The following is a 21,159-nucleotide window of genomic DNA, read 5'->3' on the forward strand; positions in this document are numbered from 1 at the left end:
GTAACTTTCATTTGTACATATTTTAATACAATCTTCTCATTGTCATTTTACAGATGTTATCTGTGACATACACTCCTGGAAATTGAAATAAGAACACCGTGAATTCATTGTCCCAGGAAGGGGAAACTTTATTGACACATTCCTGGGGTCAGATACATCACATGATCACACTGACAGAACCACAGGCACATAGACACAGGCAACAGAGCATGCAAAATGTCGGCACTAGTACAGTGTATATCTACCTTTCGCAGCAATGCAGGCTGCTATTCTCCCATGGAGACGATCGTAGAGATGCTGGATGTAGTCCTGTGGAACGGCTTGCCATGCCATTTCCACCTGGCGCCTCAGTTGGACAAGCGTTCGTGCTGGACGTGCAGACCGTGTGAGACGACGCTTCATCCAGTCCCAAACATGCTCAATGGGGGACAGATCCGGAGATCTTGCTGGCGAGGGTAGTTGACTTACAACTTCTAGAGCACGTTGGGTGGCACGGGATACATGCGTACGTGCATTGTCCTGTTGGAACAGCAAGTTCCCTTGCCGGTCTAGGAATGGTAGAACGATGGGTTCCATGACGGTTTGGATGTACCGTGCACTATTCAGTGTCGCCTCGACGATCACCAGTGGTGTACGGCCAGTGTAGGAGATCGCTCCCCGCACCATGATGCCAGGTGTTGGCCCGGTGTGCCTCAGTCGTATGCAGTCCTGATTGTGGCGCTCACCTGCACGGCGCCAAACACGCATACGACCATCATTGGCACCAAGGCAGAAGGGACTCTCATCGCTGAAGACGACACGTCTCCATTCGTCCCTCCATTCACGCCTGTCGCGACACCACTGGAGGCGGGCTGCACAATGTTGGGGCGTGAGCGGAAGATGGCCTAACGGTGTGCGGGACCGTAGCCCAGCTTCATGGAGACGGTTGCGAATGATCCTCGCCGATACCCAGGAGCAACAGTGTCCCTAATTTGCTGGGAAGTGGCAGTGCGGTCCCCTACGGCACTGCGTAGGATCCTACGGTCTTGGCGTGCATCCGTTCGTCGCTGCGGTCCGGTCCCAGGTCGACGGGCACGTGCACCTTCCGCCGACCACTGGCGACAACATCGATGTACTGTGGAGACCTCACGCCCCATGTGTTGAGCAATTCGGCGGTATGTCCACCCGGCCTCCCACATGCCCACTATACGTCCTCACTCAAAGTCCGTCAACTGCACATACGGTTCACGTCCACGCTGTCGCGGCATGCTACCAGTGTTAAAGACTGCGATGGAGCTCCGTATGCCACGGCAAACTGGCTGACACTGACGGCAGCGGTGCACAAATGCTGCGCAGCTAGCGCCATTCGACGGCCAACACCGCAGTTCCTGGTGTGTCCGCTGTGTCGTGCGTGTGATCATTGCTTGTACAGCCCTCTCGCAGTGTCCGGAGCAAGTATGGTGGGTCTGACACACCGGTGTCAATGTGTTCTTTTTTCCATTTCCAGGAGTGTATATAACCTCATTACAAAACTAATGGTTCAAACTGTGAACCTCTGTCAAAGACATAAATTTAATAATTTGCACGAGATTGTGAAATTAATAACATGAATTTTAAGTATGGCAGACATTTTATAGTTTCAGATATTTCCAAAAGAAGAAGAATTTTAGCTGTATTGATCATAATAAATTAATTTCTTTTTATACATTTTAGTCTGAAATATAATACATCATTTACAAAATCATATGAAGTTCATTTAGTTGAACAACTGAGATAATGTTCACCTGTACAAGAATTGATAGTGTAAATGGTATTGGTTATTTCTATAAAAAAAGTAATGTTAGAGGAGGGTGTCCCATTACAATAGCCCCCCTCACAAAATTTGGTAATGGGTGTTTACAGTATTTTGTGACAGACTATAAGATTTGCCAAACAGAGTACATAATGATACCCAAAAGATAGAATATAGATGTATAGAAGTATCTCATAACATATTACAGAAAACATAAATAAAAAGTCTACTACACATGTCATAAGCTATACATATATCAGGATAGGTATTCAGGCTTTCAGATCTGTGGAACATACTATCACAAGACAAATAATACCAGGTCAAAATTATAACATTGCATCACTTAACTGTAGAAATAAATACAGATGCAAGGTAAATTACTAGAATTATAAATTTTAAGGTAACATCCATACAATTAAACATTCACAATCTTCAAAAGAGAAGAGGGACTATTTCACAGCCTAAGTGTATGACGAGTGAGCCAGCTTGTAAACATCACAACAATGGATACAGACTAGAAGAATATACTCAGTCATGAGCAGGAATCAATCAGCCACATAAACCAGAGTATTTAAGGGTATGTTGACTCATGAAAGAACAAAATAATGGAAAAATTTTAGGGCATGAGTTTACAATGTGGGGATTGACTCAAGAATCCAAATCACACCGGGTACAAACCAGCAAAAAAGTTTTGACACATCAACATGAATAAGGTTCATAATTATACCAGTAAATTCAATCAAATGCAAAGAGTATTTATGAGAATCATCTAGCATCAGTCAGTGGTTGTATGTTCTCCTCAAGTACACACACCCACAGTCACGATGACCAGGGGTACCCAAAATATAACTAAACATGAGTCTGTCCAAAACTCAAGTTCCAATCATATACAATATTACAACACTCATGATAAATTCAGGTAAACATGGTCATAAATAGCTTTGAATAATGACACAATCCAGTAGCTTGAGAACCAAAATCAGAGTATGAAATCAGACATGTATACATCTTGTTATATTGTTTATACTAGTAGATGTCTTCCACACTATTTGCTAACTGTCCATACAAACTAACAAACATACACAAAGCCCTAGAGCATTCATTTACAATTGATGCTGTGCCATGTGGCTAGGGCCTCCCGTTGGGTAGACCATTCGCCAGGTGCAAGTCTTTTGAGTTGATGCCACTTCGACGACTTTCGTGTTGATGGGAATGAAATGATGATGATAAGGACAACACAACACCCAGTCCCTGAGTGGAGAAAATCTCCAACCCAGTCGGGAATTGAGCCCAGGCCAGTAGGTATGACATTCCTTCGGGCTGACCACTCAGCTACAGGGGCGGACATTTACAATTGATAAAAAATACATACTGATTTATAATCACATAATGTATTGGAAACTCAATCCCCCTACTTCAAAAAATGTGCATTTATGCTGAATAACACTGTCTTTAGCAGTCTTGACTAACAATTCACAAATATCAGTCACAACACAGATCCAGTTGACAGACTTTGTTACCCAGCACCTACGGTCTCTTGTAAGATGACTGGTCCAGCAGGGTACAGCCATACAGCAGAGTGGGAAGTGGATCCTCCCACATCTTTCAGTTTCCTACTTAAGAGTTCTCATCACACTCTCCAACGGATAGGTAACTTCCTGTCTAACATTGACATCAAATCCTGAACCATTGTTTTGTATATTAAGTTTGCTGTTCAATACCTTCTTCACATCACATAAGATATGCTCTCCTTAGTGATTTCTCGAAGGGGATTTATATCAGGTGAAATTAAAAAGTGTTCACATATGAAACATTAACAATCAGAGTGAAATACAATAAAAAAGAAATGCACTAACATGGTGATACACACAGATATGCTAAAACACGATTCCTAATTTTTGCAGTACAAATTATGAATGTTGTCCCATTTCAAAATTGTAAAAGGATCTACTCATTTAGTCTCATGGCATATATGTATCAAATTCTAAAGCACAGACCACAACTATATAAGGTATCATAGATTTTAACTCAGACAATTGATAAGATAGAACTTCAAAAATCGCATCACCTTATATACTAAATTGTAAACAAATGAAACACAGTGTTATGGTCTTCTGAATCCACAGATAGATTTAAACGCAGTCACTGGATAAGATAGAACTTCAAAAATTACATCATCTTACATACTACATTCATGACAAACAAAACACAATTACATAGTATTATAAATCTACAGACATAGTGAATATTTTCTTCTAGACTAAGAATCATTATGTATTCATGTCCACAGGTATTTTCTTCTATACTAAATGTTAACAGTACTTGACATTTCACATACTTGCTTTGATTACCTGTGACTCGTCTTATCTTTACACGTGCAACGGACATTTCCACAAAATTCTTACTACACTGGATCTCGTCTCTCATCTAAATTGTTCAGATACACCACAAATCAGGCTACCTGTATCAATCAAACAGTTCCCTTCCCACTGATCAGTCTTAATCTTAATTAAGGACATCCAAAAACTGAATCATCATCTCTGTTATTAGACACTTCATGTTCACAGGTCTTTTCTTGTATACTAAATGTTAACAGTACTTGACATTTCACATACTTGCTTTGATTACCAGAGACTCGTCTTATCTTTACATGTGCAATGGACATTTCCACAAAATTCTTACTATACTGGATCTCGTCTCTCATCTAAATTGTTCAGATACACCACAAATCAGGCTACCTGTATCAATCAAACAGTTCCCTTCCCACTGATCAGTCTTAATATTAATTAAGGACATCCAAAATCTGAATCATCATCTCTGTTATTAGACACTTCATGTAAGAGATCACTTTCAATTTCATCAAATGCTACATCCACACTGATTTTTCCAGGTTTCATCAACTTTACTGGTATCATAGCATTACTTAGATTATTCATGATGTCAGGTAAAGATTGAGCACACGGAATGAGTTCCATAGCATAACTAACATTACTTATTACAGAAGGAACACAAAATACTTAGATCTTCTTCCACTTGATACTAGTAATTTGGGTACAAATTTTGACTAACCACAGCTAACTTATTCCAGAATGCACATTTATCTATGTTATAATCAATCTGGTTCCAAACAGATTTCAAAAAGTTTTCACATTTATTCTCTAGGCTTACAGATAAGTCACCTTTACTGTGTGGATCATTACTCATCATGACATTAATGAAAAACTACTTTGACTGGACTGTGCAGGCTTTTAAATTATCTATGCACCCTCCAACTCAGAGCTGCAATGCTAAAAGTTTTGGCTGGTTTCATTGTCTAGGGGCTGGGATACATAGTTGCCTCATTACAGGCCAAATAGTGCTGAGTCTACAATTGTTGTTGTTGTGGTCTTCAGTCCAGAGACTGGTTTGATGCAGCTCTCCATGCTACTCTATCCTGCGCAAGATTCTTCATCTCCCAGTACCTACTGCAACCTGCATCCTTCTGAATCAGTTTAGAATATTCATCCCTTGTCTCCCTCTACGATTTTTACCCTCCATGCTGCCCTCCAATACTAAATTGGTGATCCCTTGATGCCTCAGAATATGCCCTACCAACCAATCCCTTCCTCTAGTCAAGTTGTGCCACAAATTTCTCTTCTGTCCCATTCTATTCAATACCTCCTCATTAGTTATGTGATCTACCCATCTAATCTTCAGCATTCTTCTGTAGCACCACATTTCAAAAGCTTCTATTCTCTTCTTGTCTAAACTATTTATCATCCACATTTCACTTCCATACATGGCTTCACTCCATACAAATACTTTCAGAAACAACTTCCTGACACTTAAATCTACACTCGATGTTAACAAATTTCTCTTCTTCAGAAACGCTTTCCCGTCCATTGCCAGTCTACATTTTACATCCTCTCTACTTCCACCATCTTCAGTTATTTTGCTTCCCAAATAGCAAAACTCGTTTACTACTTTAAGTATCTCATTTCCTAATCTAATTCCCACAGCATCACCCGATTTAATTCAACTACATTCCATTATCCTCATTTTGCTTTTGTTGATGTTCATCTTTAAGTGTCAGGAAGTCGTATCTGAAAGTATTTGTATGGAAGTGAAACATGGACGATAAATAGTTTGGACAGGAAGAGAATAGAAGCTTTCGAAATGTGGTGCTACAGAAGAATGCTGAAGATTAGATGGGTATATCACGTAACTAATGAGGAGGTATTAAATAGAATTGGGGAGAAGAGGAGTTTGTGGCACAACTTGACGAGAAGAAGGGACCGGTTGGTAGGACATGTTCTGAGGCATCAAGGGATCACAAATTTAGCATTGGAGGGCAGCGTGGAGGGTAAAAATCGTAGAGGGAGACCAAGAGATGAATACGCTAAGCAGATTCAAAAAAATGGTTCAAATGGCTCTGGGCACTATGGGACTTAACATCTGTGGTCATCAGTCCCCTAGAACTTAGAACTACTTAAACCTAACTAACCTAAGGACATCACACACATCCATGCCCGAGGCAGGATTCGAACCTGCGACCGTAGCAGTCGCGCGGTGCCGGACTGAGCGCCTAGAACCACTAGACCACCGTGGCCGGCCTAAGCAGATTCAGAAGGATGTAGGTTGCAGTACGTACTGGGAGATGAAGAAACTAGCACAGGATAGGGTAGCATGGAGAGCTGCATCAAACCAGTCTCAGGACTGAAGACCACAACAACAACAACAACGATGTTCATCTTATATCTTCCTTCCAAGACACTGTCCATTCTGTTCAGCTGCTCTTTCTGGTCCTTTGCTGTCTCTGACAGAATCATCAGTGAACCTCAAAGTTTTTATTTCTTCTCCACGGATTTTAATTCTACTGCTTGCTCAATATACAGATTGAATAACATCAGGGATAGGCTACAACCCTGTCCCACTCCCTTCACAACGACTGCTTCCCTTACATGCCCCTTGACTCTTATAACTGAAATCTGGTTTCTGTACAATTTGTAAATAGCGTTTTGCTCCTTGTATTTTACCCCAGCCGCCTTCAGAATTTGAAAGAGAGTATTCCAGTCAACATTGTCAAAAGCTTTCTCGAAGTCTACAAATGCTAAAAACGTAGGTTTGCCTTTCCTTAATCTATTTTCTAAGATAAGTCATAGGGTCAGTGTTGCCTCATGTGTTCCAACATTTCTAAGGAAGCCACTATAATCTCCCCCGAGGTCAGCTTCTACCAGTTTTTCCATTCGTCTGTAAAGAATTTGTGTTAGTATTTTGCAGCCATGGCTTATTAAACCGATAATTTGATAATTTTCGCATCTGTCAACACCTGCTTTCTTTGGGATTGGAATTATTATATTCTTCTTGAAGTCTGAGGGTATTTCGCCTGTCTCATACATCTTGCTCACCATATGGTAGAGTTTTGTTAGGCCTGGCTCTCCCAAGGCTGTCAGTAGTTCTAATGGAATGTTGTCTACTCCTGGGGCCTTGTTTCGACTTAGGTCTTTCAGTGCTCTGTCAAACTCTTCACGCAGTATCATATCTCTTATTTCATCTTCATCTACATTCTCTTCAATTTCTATAATATTGTCCTCAAGAACATCGCCCTTGTGTAGATCCTCTATATACTACTTCCACCTTTCTGCTTTTCCTTCTTTGCTTAGAACTGGGTTTCCATCTGAACTCTTGATAATCGTGCAAGTGGTTCTCTTTTCTCCAAAGGTCTCGTTAATTTTCCTGTAGCCAGTATCTATCTTACCCCTAGTGATATTTGCCTCTACATCCTTACATTTGTCCTCTAGCCATCCCTGCTTAGTCATTTTGCAGTTCCTGTCGATCTCATTTTTGAGATGTTTGTATTCCGAGTCTACAGTATACGATAAGAATACACGTATGAATCGAATGGTCGAAGGTGTCTATCACTTGGCAATTGCGAATTATGAAAGTAACATATAAATTTATAAATGAAAGATTGCAATTAAATAAAATTTGCACTTACTATCTTAACGACTTTAAATGATGAGTGCAATAGTAGAAGTACTTTTGATAATGCGGTATATTTCTGCATTCGCCTTCATTTGTGACGAGAAGCACGTAAATTTCTTCCTTCAAAGTATCAATAGCAGTAGCTTTTACATCATTACAAAAATTACCATTGCTCTGTTCCTTTAAACAGAAATCATCTATCTCCACTGATACACTTTCAACTTCAGCTGCTGGCGAGACCTATGCTAGGCCTCCCTTAGTAACATTGATGCTTTCCGCTGAAACACCATCACCCTCACTTGCAGTTGGCGAGACCTTCACTAACATCGACGCATTTTGCCGATGCACAAATACTTGTTACTACAACACCTTCCTTACTGTGATTGCTAGTGTTTGCTAATACCTCTTCAGAACTCTCCACACAATTTGCTTTCACAAAATTCATCTCCTCTTTAACTTCTTTTTGAACCAATGAATCTTTCCATTCATCACCATCCACACACTCATTCATTACACATCCATAATTTACATCATTCCTCGCAAATTTATTCCCATTACTTTTACTGATATCTCTCACAAATCTATGCTTCCACTGTTCGCGCCTGCTTTTATTGAAAGAGCCACCTATGTGGCCTTCCTCTTTAGCATACTCCATATTATACATTTGTTGCCTTTCTCCAAACCTATCAATATTTCTACCATTACCATTATGTCCAGTCCTTTTCATCACCTGTTTAGATTGCCATCCCTGGGCCTGAGATGTGGCGAACATCAGTTTCCTGATTGGTTGTTATGTGATTGCACTTCATGCGAATTTTCCCCGTCAAATCTGCGTTCTTTACTTCGGTCCCGTTCACAGAAGTTATCACCCCTGTCCGTTCTCTGACCATTCTGCTCATTCCAGCTACTATCTCCCTGAGAATTACTTTGATTTCTCTCATGATTATTTGAATTCCCATTTTGATAACTACCACCCGGTTTGCTCTGAGGTTTGAACTTCAAAACCCTCTCTAATTTTTCTACAAATTCTAGAAATTGATCCACGGAATCATATGGACTATGGACAAGATCCCACTGCAAATCTTTGGGTAATCGCCTTTTTAACATGGTGATTTCCATTAAAACCCCCAAAGGATTTTTCACATGCATAAGTTTGCCAAGTTTGTGCTTGCAAAAATCTCTCATCATCCCATTGCTGTACCTGTAATTTGGCCTGTTTAAGAATTCATTTTGGATCCGTGTCTGCTTTGCCTCACTCCAAAATTTATTCAAAAAACACTTTTCAAACTCTTTGTACAATTCACACAAACTACATTTAACATTTGCCCGAGACTGTGGGTCTCCCTCCAAATGCTGTTTAAAGTATTTTATTTTCACTTTGTCTGACATGCTGTGAACAAAAGCGTGCCTACACACAGTCAAGAAATTTACTGGGTGATATCTTCCATCATGTGCATAACATTTCACAAATCTGGTATTTGCCCAAGGGATATTTATAACTGCCGTGGCTTGTTGGGAGGTTAACAAATTTAAATCACTTTTCACTAGTGATACACGATTCTATTTTATGTTTAATTTTGCTCACTTATTTCTTCCCTTCACCTACACAATTGGCAATGTCACTAATTGCTAAATTTACATCACTTTTATGAGCATCTTGCGCTTTTATACAGCCGCTTACCTTGCCCCAAGTTCTGTCTGTATCTTATCCATTTTTTCCCCAAGATCGATTTCCACTGATTCAATTTTAGATTTTACTATTACAACTTCATCTGTAGTTTTCCCCATATCCACTCGAACACATTTTAATTTATCATCAATTGCTTTTTCAAGGTTACCCATAATTTGTTTCAAATTCCTCTTTCACTGCGGAACCTATTTCAGTTCGCATTGTACCCATATTAGTTTGAATTGTATCCGTAACTGTTTGCAGTGTGCCCATACCTGTCCCCGATGTATCCATATCTGTTCAAACTGCACTGATATTATTTGCCATTCCCTGGATCATTTGCATTAGCTGTGACATCATATTTCCCCCACATTCATTCCCCTTGCCTGAATTCCTACAAGTTACACTTTCATGCTCTGATTTCAAACTAACTGGCTAACTTCCGTTTTCAGAATTACACATACTAGGTGACTGTTTTATATTCACGAGATCTATACGTGTACCTTGAAATTCAGAGTTAAACACTGTTTCATTACTTGCACAGGCACTTATCTGATCTGAAATGGCTCCCTCTGCCATGGTGATGCCGTCGGTTGTAGTGGAAGTCGACATTGAAGACTGCCCTGGAGTACTCAAAGAAGCTGCCGTGGCACTGCTGTTGAGCTGCATCCCCCTCGGAGAAAATCGCCTGATGTAACTGTAGCTGCTGACGATGACCGCGTGTTCTACCCATCTCCGATACTGCTGTCAGTTAAACGCGCTGACCGCTAGTGTTCCCTGCACTCAACTTATTTAAACTCCAAGCCACCATGCAAATTGCCTTTAATGTGATGGATTAGGACCTCTATCGATAGCATGTGTTAGTTGTGAAAATTACTATGTGATTTCACTATTTTCAGAAACCAACTTGAGAAAAAAAACCCGATCTCACACTGTATTTTGTGAGAGGTTCAGTCTACAGAAATCTCTGCTGGTTTTGAAAAGGTTTTACACATCACATAGTGTGCTGAATAATAGAGAGCAAAGGAATTACCACTTAGCAGGGCACAAATCCCAGACGAGTCCCCAATTGCAGGCTTTCAAAACGACTATGCACCCTCCGACTCAATGCTGAAATATTAAAAGTTTTGGCTGGTTTCATTGTCTAGGGTCTGGGATGCTGAGTCTACAGTATATGATAGGAACAGACATATGAATCAAATGGTTGAAGGTGTCGATCACTTGGCAATTGCGAATTATGAAAGTAACATATAAATTTATAAATGAAAGATTGCAATTAAGTAAAATCTGCAGGTACTATCTTAACGACTTTAAATGATGAGTACAATAGTTGAAGTACTTTTGAAAATGCGTTATATTTCTGCAAAATACTTATTGGTGTTGATGGTCCAGCAATTAAATAAAAATATAAGTTGAATAACAGGGAAAAAATAGATCCCTACTGCACGTAATTAGTTATGAACAACAACATAGCTCGCAAGATATTCACTTCTAAAGGCACACTATGTCTTCACTGTAGAAGCCACGGAAATCTCACAAGTGCACAAGTCGGCACTCCAAAGTTTTTCTATCTGCCATGACCACACGTAAACCGCTCCACACTCCAAGTCTCTCCCCCATGAGCGTGCTTCTGCCTCACCATCACGTCCAGCACCTTCTGTCCTGTGCTGTACTCTCCAGCACTGCTGCACTCCCCTGTGTCCTCTCCAGAAATGATGCTCTTCCCCAACTTCCATACGTCTCTCTTAGTAACAAATGCTGTGATTGAATAACACGGAAACAATAGATTCCTACTGCACATAATTAGTTATGAACAACAACATCACTCATGAGATATTCACTTCCCTCCATGTCTCCATGCCGACGTACACTCACAAACGTAATGAAACATATTCGAAATACTGGAGTTACATTTAAATAACTTTAAATTAAATAAATATTCCTATGGCTGGACCATAAACATGCTCTAACACACATATTAGATACATAAACAAATTAAATAAACATATATCAAAGGAACAGAACAAAAGGTTGGCCAGTAGCCTATTGTCTGTGCACTTTCTAAAACACAGTAAATATTTAACCAATTTCTTCATGAATAGTATATATCAGATATAAACAAAGGCATAGATGAATAAATATATTTATAAGCATGCTGCTACCATTTTTTTGTGTAACTGTGGAGTACTTATGGCCTGACACAATCCATAGCATCGGCCACTTTGAGCTCCAATAACTCATGTACTATTCAAGTTACATGCCTGTAATTCATACCAATTTAGGTTTACACTAATAGCTTTCTAAAGACACAGCGATCAACAAAATTGGATAAAGCGTTTATATTTTGGAAATTCTCTGCTGAGTGTTACTTGTATAATTTACAGTCAGATACTAAATTTTAAACTAATAAAGATATTGAAAACCTGATTACACCATCAGAATCATCATGCAAATAATGGTAATCTACATGTTTCTTTTTGAGGTATCATGATTCATCTGGCTACTATAAATTTCTATACGAACTATGAAATGTCTGCCATGATGGTTTCACAAAGTCCGCCATCTTTGGCACTCTCAGCATAGACATCTCCTTCATCGACACAAAGCACCGTCCTTGTCACAGCGGAATTCCCAGCCACGTGGCTGGACCATGCGCTGGGGCTACCCCTCTCGTCCGGCTAACGTTCGCCCCAACCACGTGTTTGCTGCCGGGCCCCAGCTGGCCGAGCAGCCCGTGCAGCCATGCCAACTTAGAATATTTTCAGGGCACCACAATTCGCCCATTATCTCACAACTGGTATTCCATGACTTTCACTTACATCATCACAAAGATCACTTACCTTATCTGTATTTCCAAATAACTCTGAAACTTCATCATTCTTTAACTTTGCAAATACCTGATACTCATCATTATCATCACATTCTTCCAAAATTACTTCATCAATAACATCGTTAACAGCACAAGTCTCATCACCATCAAAGTCACTCACCTCATGTGCATTCATTTGCAATAAGCTACCAGTCTCAGACTTACCAGCCTGTGTCATTTCAGGGCTCTCATTCACATCTACACCAAAAATACCACCTAATTCAGATCCATTACAGTCATCACCTTTTTTGCATGCATCAATAACACTGTTTTCTGACCAAGAGAAGAAATCATTAGTATACACTACATCAAAATTTTCATCGCTCTCACATTCTGGTTTGTGATTAGTACCTACATCATTATAATTAAACATAGTATTCCATAACTTTTGATCAAAACATAAAAGAGAAATCTGATATTCCTTCTGTTCAACTTGAGACACCTGTGTCACATTATTAATACTGTTATTATTGTCTAATTGTAAGTGTAAATTGGGTGCCCTGTACTTATTGCATTTCCTTGCCCCAAAACTGCGGACCGTCATTGAGGCGGACCACCGTTTCCCGAATAGTTACCACTATGATTGTTTTTCCTGTTAAATTGCCCACAGTTATCCCCATTGTTCATTCGTATTCTGCTGATATTCAAAATTTATGTCTCTATTACAATTTTGACCCGGATAAAATTTACCATTATCTTTGTTTCTGTAGTTATTACCATTGAGATCTCTGTCATTACAATTACTGTGGTACATGCTTCTTTCTACTGCCCTATCCAGGATGTCAACATACCATAAAAATTGTTCAAGGCAATCATCAGGTCCATGTACTAAATCCCACTGCAATCTCTCTGGTAATCTCCTTTTTAGTGCATCAACCAATGGCATTTCGTCAAATGGTTTGTCAAGGTGTGTTAATTTCCTAAGTTGATTCTTACAAAACTCTTTCAGGGTATCGCCCTTATTCCAATAGTTTGGACCATTCAGAAATTCGAAGTTTTGTTATGTTTCCCACTGACTTAAATTTAGATTTACCCAAGACAGAGCTTCTCCTTTGAGCCATTTAATCTTTTGGTCATCACTCATGCCTGACACAAAATACCATTATTTGAATACAGATTGTTGTGAATGCAATTTTCCTGAACTACTGAAATTTTTTGATCTAAGATATTTAAATTAGCTAGAATACTGTTTTCAACATTTAAAATTTTTTCATCTAAATTACTAAAGTTGTGTTCCATTTTTTCCTGTATGGCCTTCTGTTGAACTCTGACATAATTAACAGTCTTCTCCTGATTTGCAGATTGTGCAACTAACTCATTTTCCAAAACAATAAATTTATTTTCTAAGGCATCAACTTTTCATTCACAATTTTTAATCGCTCTGACAACCCATTTTTCAGTTCCGAAACCTGATTACTAAGTTGGTCTATTTTTGGTATTGTACCCTGTCTATTTTATTGTTTTCAGTTCGTATTTCCATTAACTGATCATTGACTGCACTAAATTTGCTATTGTTATCTGCTTTTATTTCTGTTAACTGTTCATTAACTGCATTCAGTTTTGCCAAAATCAACTGCATAACATCAGTTTTAACTCTTTCTTTGCCAAGTACATTTTCACTTGGTTCAAACATGTCTAGCTGGATTCTACAGTTTTCACTGCATCACCACTACCCTAAACTCTATTCATTTTCCTAGCAATCACACAAGTAAAAAAAAATTAATTTCACAAATTGTTTGTACTTTCTTTTTTGATGTCCTTCATCATAGTTGTGATGTCCTCTTTCAATTGAACTGGTCCATCATTGTTAATATAATTTCGTCACTGTTGATACGACTTAGTTGGGCAGTTCTCAGGTCTGCCTTTGTCGAGTCATTGTAATTTCATTTTTATATAAACTGTAACTGACACAAATCCAAAATCCATTCTTCTTCTGCAACATATAAAACTTTGTCATCAGTCAACAGATCACGGCCAATGCCCACACTTGTAATCTCGCCCTTCCACACATCACTATTAAAATTCTCTGTCTTTGCACATACTTTGAAAGCTTCAAGATGAGTAAGATATAAAAAAGAAAAACTTTTTACTTATCTTCATTTTCTGTTGTTGTTCACTCCAGTTTTTGCATCTAGGGGTACATTCTCATGACTGAAATATTGATTTAACGTTCTGGGTTCCTGATGACTCAATAACTGATGAAGACTTGCCTGTACTAAAATTGAATTTGATTCTTTGTCAACATTTTTCAATATCACATTGTTTTTACAATTTCCTCATAATATTCCAAATTACATTATCAGTGTCAATCATATAAATAAGTCTGTCTCCATCAGAGGCATTCCCACTACTACTCACATTCTGCGGTACTCAAATATTCCAAAGAGTTTTAAACCAAAAGAGTTTACAAACTTTCTTGATGAAAGAAGAATCATCACCAAGAAATAACATTATTTTTATAAATGAATCCAGAAATAAATTTCATAATTTGCATCAGATTGTGCTATTAACAATGTGAATTTTAAGTATGCCAGACATTTCATAGTTACAATTATTTCCAAAAGGAGAGTAATTTTAGCTGTATTAATTGTAATAAATTAATGTCCTTTTATGCATTTTAGTCTGAAATATAACACATCGAATACAAAATCATATGAAATTCATTTAGTTAAACAACTGAAATAATGTTCACCTGTACAACAATTGTTAGTATAAATGGTATCAGTTATTTCTATAAAAAAAAGGTAATGTTAGAGGAGGATATCCCATTACAAGTGCTTGCCCACAGCTCCCACCACTACTGCTCTCCCCACATATGCCCTGCCATCTGCGCATCTACCGACCACAGTGTTCTGCATGCACTGTAACAGAAGTTTAACGGATTCCTTTTAGCAGTCATGTGGATGACCTCCCATTTTACATTACTCAGGGTCAATTGCCAATTTTCACTCCATACAGAGATCTTTTGTAAATCATTTTGCAATTTGTTTCGATCTTCTGATGATGACTCTACTAGGTAATAAATGACTGCATCATCTGCAAACAGCATAAGAATGCTGTTCAAATTGTCTCCTAAATCATTTATATAGATAAGGAACAGCAGAAGGCCTATAATACTACCTTGGGGAATGCCAGAAATCACTTGTGTTTTACTCAATGACTTTCCATCAGTTACTATGAACTGTGAACTGTCTAATAGGAAATAACGAATCCGGTCACATAACTGAAACAATATTCCGTAAGCATGCAGTCTGATTACAAGCTGCTTGTGAGGTACAGTTTTGAAAGACAATCTAGATACATTTGAAATCCCTTGTCAATAGCACTCAGCCCTTAATGTGAGTAAAGAGCTTGTTGTGTTTCACAAGAACAATGTTTTCTAAATCTGTGGTGACTGTGTCTCAATAGACTATTCTCCTCAAAGTGATTCATAATGTTCAAACCCAATAAATGTTCCAAATTACTACTGCATATCGACGTTAATGATTTGGACCTGTAATTTAGTGGATTACTCCTGTTGCCTTTCTTGAATATTGGTGTGAACTGTGCAACTTTCCAGTCTTTGGGTACAGGTCTTTCATTGAGCAAGCAGTTGTATATGATTGTTAAGTATGGAGACATTGCATCAGCATACTCTGAAAGGAATGTAATTGATGTACATTCTGGACTGGAATACTTACTTCTATTAACTGATTTACATTGCTTCAATACTCTGAGGATATCTACTTCTAAGTTACTCACCTTGGCAGCTATTCTTGATTCGAATTCTGGAGTATTTACTTCATGTTCTTTGGCGAAGGAATTTTGGAAGGCTGTGTTTAACAACTCCGTTTTAGCAGCACCATCACTGATAGTATTTCCCTTGTTATCATAAAGACATGGTGCTGATTGTGTCTTGCCTTTAGCATGCTTTACATATGATCAGAACCTCTTTAGATTTTTCTGTCAGGTTTTGAGTCAAGGCTTCATTGTGGAAACTATTATAAGCATATCACATTCAACTTCTTGCTAAATTTCAAGCCTCTGTAAAAGATCACCAATCTTGAGGATTTTGGATTCATTTATATTTGGCATGCTTTTTTCATTTTTTCTACAAGAATGTTCTGACCTGTTTTGTGCACCATGTGGGATCAGCTCCATCTTCTGCTGATTTATTTGATATAAATATCTCAATTGCTATCAATACTATTTCTTTGAATTGAAGCTTCATGTGGTCTAATTTACATTGTTAATTTGGAAGGAATGGAGATTGTCTCTCAGAAATGCATCAAGCAGATTTTTATCTGCTTTTTCAAATAGGTATATTTTTCATTTATTTTTGGAAGATTTGGGAGTTATGGTATTCAGTCTCCCTACCCAATCCTGCATTTACTAATCCCTGTATCCATTTTGATCCTTGTTATTAGCTCAGGATTATTTGTTGCCAAGAGGTCAAGTCTGTTAGCAGAACCATTTACTATTCGACTGGCCTCATGAATTAACTACTTGATATAATTTTCCGAGAATGCTTTTAACACAATTTCGGATGATGTTTTCATGTTCCTCTGGATTTTAAACATGTATTTTTGCCAACATATCGAGAGTAAATTGTATGAGTTGGGTATGTGTTTGAAATTAGATCAAGTTTTCTTTGAACCTTACTGCAATTGTATCATCTGAGTTGGGAGGTCAGTAAAAGGATTCGATTATTATGTTATCCCAATTGCCAAGAATGACCTGCATCCATACTACATCACAGGGACTATCTACTTCAATTTCACTTTGAGATAAACTACTTCTAACAGCAGAAGCACACCGCCACCAACTGCTATTAGTCTATCCTTTTTAAACTCTGTTAGGTCCTTCAAAAAATTTTGGCTGAACTTATCTTGGACTATAGCCAACTTTCAGTGCCTATAACAGTTTGAGCGTCTGTGCTTTCTATTAGTGGTTGGGGCTCTGCTACACTCCCAACACAGCTGTGACAATTTACAACTGTTATACTGATGGTAACTAGATCTACATTCTTCCAGTGTTCAATCTGCACCCTTTGAGACTGAAGCCCTTTTTGTGTTTCCCCAAGACTCTCTAACCTTAAAAAAACTGGCTAGTCCATGCCACACAGTGTCAGCTACCTGTGTAGCCACCTCTTGGATGTAATTGTCTCCTGATGTGTTTATCAGAACCCAAAACACCGCCACGCTATGGCACAAATTGAGGAATCTTCAGCCCACATGTTAGCAGAAGCATCCGAGCCTCTGGTTCTAACCCTCCAATTGACTTTGTACCAGAGGTCCACAGTAGATCCTGTTAACTATGTTGCAAATAATGAGGTCTGTATCAACTCACAAGCAAGACTGGCAGCTGTTGCCAATCAATTCACAAGCAAGACTGGTAGCCGTTGACACTTGCAATAGCCACTTGAAACCAGAGAGAATCTTGTCTGATCCAAAACAGCACAGATCATTGGTACCAATGTGAGCCACCACCTGCAGTTGACTGCACTCTGTGCTCTTCATGGCATCCAGAAGGACCCTTTCCAAGTCTGGAATCACTCCACCCACTAAACACACAGTGTGTACACTGACTTTATTCCCCTCCTTAGAAGCCGCGTCCCTAAGGGGCCCCACAACACACCTAACATTGGAGCTCCCAACTACTACTGCGGCTGCTGCCACTAATAATGATAATAATAATAATGAGAATAATAACAATAATGATAATGCCAGGCATAAAAAGAATTTTTGGGTGTACAAAGTAGATGTTTTCTGGAATAGAAAGTTCAGGGAAAGGAAATTTAAGGAGACTGCACCAGCTAAGAATGCTGGGAAATGAGGAAGATCTGGTTGGAAAGAAGGATGTACAAGGGTGACGAGCATGTACAGGGACAGTGGTAATTATTAGTGTTGCTTTAGTAGATACATCATTAACTGTTTTCTATAGCTGGAGATGTTAACTAGTTCTTAACATAATGCTGGAGGTTATTTAGGAGTTGGGTTCCTGTTCCTGAGAAGGACATCAAGAAGGTGGGTGAACAATGGAATGGGCAGAATGGATTTTGCTCTGATGGGAGTGGGAGTTCCTCTCTGATGGGAGTGGGTGTTCCTGGCATGTTGTTCAGACAAGAACATTAAGGTTGAGGAAAGATGTGAGGGACAGTGTACATTGATAAGACAGCAGAGAAGACAGAGAGAATGGAAATACCTGCAAAGGTGTGCACACAGCCAGTGCATATAATGATTATGAAAAGTAATCAAAGAATGAAACATCACAGATATAAAATACACATGCATTCATATCCAGTTGCAGGTGTCGTGAGCTTCCCTGAGATAGAACTATCATTATAATAAAAAATTGGAGGTGTAAGTGTTTGTACAAGTTTCTTTTTTAGATCAAGAAGAAAGAAGTTTTTTTTATTTTTGAAGGGCATGGAGAGATGATGTCACCTTGTTGCACATTGCAGTTATGTGCTCAGACCAATTTACATTTTGTTTGTTATTACTCATAGACTTTGATAAAGGAGATAAATTGATATTTGTCCAATTTGTGGTTAAAGATGGTGGGGATTCCCAATATTTTGAGCTAATGAGTCTAGAATTACCAGCCAGTACCACTTTGGCTTTGGATGGTTTGACCTTTAACCCTTTACCTTGTATGTATTTCAAGCATGCTGGAATAGCTGTGGGTCAGCAAATTCTGTTAATAAATTCAACAAAAAAAACAGTCGAAAGTTTCAAATTTCACTTTTTTATTCACTTGATGACTAGTTTCAGGCCTGGACCCACTTTCAGATCATCATAATATAGTCAAAATAATATTTCTGAAAATGCAAAAACCATGACAAAATGCGCAAATGACAGTTACAGCACATACATTTTCCAAAAATGCAAAAGCTGTGTCAAAAATGCTCAAACAACAGTTCCTATGCATACAGATATCTGTACATACAACTGGTGGTTAAGAACTGCATTTTGCAATACACAGTTGTAATGGTGTATTTTACTAGAGACAATCAGTTTTGGTATAGGATCAGTCCATCACAGGGTCCAAAAACCATCTCAACTACACATTTGCATAATTAGAGCAACAGTTATCAGATGTGCAATGTTACGTCATTGATAGTAGCTGTAACTACATGCACAAATGTGAGTTTTGTGGAGGTCTTGCAGAGCCATGACCAGTCCTGGGTAAACACTGCTGTTAGCTATGTTAGCACTGAGGCTACTGCTGACCGAAATGAAATGTCATATGAGTGCAATGCTAATTGCTACAATTGGAGATTGGAATGTGCAAGTCATGGCCTACACCTGAAAAGAAGAGAGAAAGATAGGTCGACTGAGCTCCTTGCAGATAATATATTGGGGGGGGGGGGGGGGAGGGGGGGGCAGCATCTACACACAAAGCAAGATCCCTATGGTTACTGATGTCAGAGGGGCACCTTTTTTAGGTTAGAATCAGGATTCAGGCTGTCTGTTTTGTAAGAAGTGAAAATAACAAAGAGCCCCATCGTTTAATACTGCAAAGAAAAATAAGGTTAAGTTTTTTGTTAAAACTATTAGATGATTGAGTAATAAGGTAGAAGAGCTTCTTTGCTGAAATACGAGGGCTATCCACAAAGTACATTATGTTTTCGTTTGTGTCCGTTAGGGGCAGGGCTAGCGCGGCCATCTCGGTGTCATGGCATTCCGCCGCTCAGTCGGCATCCTGCCGTGCTAGTGAGAGGTTCGTGCTGTACTCCGTTGAGTTACTGTGACAGTTTGAAATGTCAGCGTTAATTGAAAATGCTGCGAAGTGTGAAGTGCGTGCTGTAATAAGGTTTCTGACTGCAAAAAACTGTACACCGATAGAAATCTATCGGCAGCTTTGTGAAGTGTATGGGGACAACATAATCACTGAAGGTGGAGTGCGTCAATGGGTCACAAAATTTAAAAATGGCCAAACTAACGTTCACGATGAAAAGCGAAGTGAAAGACCCAGCATAGTGACTGCCGAACTTGTCGAAAAAGTCGATGCCGTGGTCAGTATAAACCGTAATTTCACAATAACGGAACTCTCTATGAGTTTTCCACAAATTTCACGAAGTTTGATGCACGAAATCATTACCGAAAAGCTTGGTTACCACAAGTTTTCTACATCTACATCTACATCTACATCCATACTCCGCAAGCCACCTGACGGTGTGTGGCGGAGGGTACCTTCAGTACCTCTATCGGTTCTCCCTTCTATTCCAGTCTCGTATTGTTCGTGGAAAGAAGGATTGTCGGTATGCCTCTGTGTGGGCTCTAATCTCTCTGATTTTATCCTCATGGTCTCTTCGCGAGATATACGTAGGAAGGAGCAATATACTGCTTGACTCTTCGGTGAAGGTACGTTCTCGAAACTTTGACAAAAGCCCGTACCGAGCTACTGAGCGTCTCTCCTGCAGAGTCTTCCACTGGAGTTTATCTATCATCTCCGTAACGCTTTCGCGATTACTAAATGATCCTGTAACGAAGCGCGCTGCTCTCCGTTGGATCTTCTCTATGTCTTGTATCAACCCTATCTGGTACGGATCCCACACTGCTGAGCAGTATTCAAGCAGTGGGCGAACAAGCGTACTGTAACCTACTTCTTTTGTTTTCGGATTGCATTTCCTTAGGATTCTTCCAATGAATCTCAGTCTGGCATCTGCTTTACCGACAATCAACATTGTATGATCATTCCATTTTAAATCACTCCTAATGCGTACTCCCAGATAATTTATGGTATTAACTGCTTCCAGTTGCTGACCTGCTATTTTGTAGCTAAATGATAAAGGATCTATCTTTCTGTGTATTCGCAGAACATTACACTTGTCTACATTGAGATTCAGTTGCCATTCCCTGCACCATGCGTCAATTCGCTGCAGATCCTCCTGCATTTCAGTAC

The 21,159-nt window shown here is 39.1% G+C and overlaps 1 protein-coding gene across 1 annotated transcript in view; it reads left to right on the forward strand.

Moving 5' to 3' along the window:
• The window catches only part of LOC126095693 (uncharacterized), a 97,664-nt gene that overhangs the window by 63,694 nt on the left and 12,811 nt on the right, over window positions 1–21,159 (forward strand). The gene's annotated exons all lie outside the window — the stretch shown is intronic.

This window comes from Schistocerca cancellata, chromosome 8 (assembly GCF_023864275.1).
Source record: "Schistocerca cancellata isolate TAMUIC-IGC-003103 chromosome 8, iqSchCanc2.1, whole genome shotgun sequence".
Taxonomy (NCBI): Eukaryota; Metazoa; Arthropoda; class Insecta; order Orthoptera; family Acrididae; genus Schistocerca; species Schistocerca cancellata.